At 31.7% G+C, this 1,177-nt stretch overlaps 1 pseudogene; it reads left to right on the forward strand.

Moving 5' to 3' along the window:
* The first annotated feature begins 309 nt into the window (after positions 1–309).
* On the forward strand, positions 310–830 carry LOC107869611 (annotated as a pseudogene).
* Positions 831–1,177: the final 347 nt, after the last annotated feature.

The raw sequence follows: 1,177 nt of genomic DNA on the forward strand, positions 1-1,177 counted from the left end.
GTGGCACCTCTCAAAGGTCTCCATTTCTATTTTTCTTTTTTCTCATGTTTTTGTATTTTTTTACATATTTTACTTTTAAAAATTATTTTCATAACTCACGCTTCTTTAATCTCATAAATTATACTCTTAATTAGTATTAGTAATATTCATAACTCTTTATCCTTTTATATTCATAACCCCCAATAATTCAATTTTACATTATAATTCCAAAGTCATTCTGAATAGAGTTCTATGCAGTTCCCTAGCAAATTATTTTGAGGATTTTTTTGTTATGAAAAGTGTACTCTGGATGATGGTTGATGGTGGCAGATGGGAAACAGGAAAGTTGGAATAGTTGGGCTGGGATCATAGGTCTAAAAGTTGCACAAAGTCTTGAAGCATTTGGTTGCATTATATCAATACCAATCGAGGAAGAAAAAGCTTGTTTCTTTCCCTTTTTATCCTGACATTCATGAACTAGCAACCAGATGTAATGTCCTTGTCATTTGTTGTGCACTAATAGACCAAACCCACCACTTGATCAATAAGGAGGTTCCACTGACACTCGAAAAAAAAAAGTAATCATCAATATAGCACGAGGAGGCATAATCAATGAGATGGAGTTGGTATAATGTTTAAAGCAAAAAGAGATTGCAGGTGCTAGATTGAATGTTTTCAAATATGAACCTAAAGTTCCTGAAGAGCTCCTTTCGTTGGATAATGTTGTGTTGACACATCATGTTTCTTGTTATATCGAGAATTCTTTTAGAGCTATACATGAACTCATATGAAAAAATCTGGAAGCTTTCTTCTTGAACAAGATTTTGCTTTCTCCAATTTTAGATGACTAAAAGATATTATTTTCAGCCTTGAAATCAATATTATATTATGATAATCCTTCATATTAATCAATATCTCATTCTGGATATCCTCTGCCAAAGTGAAATGCAACTTTGCCTTTTCTCTCATTCGTGGAAGCAAGTGATGATCGAAATTGGACAACATTTTCCATTACAACTGCAAAATCACTGTGCTATAACCGTAGAGAATCATTTTCCTTTATTATTATTTATAGATTCCATTAGTTCTAGCTTTGGGAAGAAATGGTATTAAGATGTCTCACTCAATTTGTTTAAGATGCTAGAATTCTTAAAGATTTTTTTTTGCTCTACATATTATTTTGTTGGAGTAAATTTTT

Source organism: Capsicum annuum, chromosome 4 (assembly GCF_002878395.1).
Source record: "Capsicum annuum cultivar UCD-10X-F1 chromosome 4, UCD10Xv1.1, whole genome shotgun sequence".
Taxonomy (NCBI): domain Eukaryota; kingdom Viridiplantae; phylum Streptophyta; class Magnoliopsida; order Solanales; family Solanaceae; genus Capsicum; species Capsicum annuum.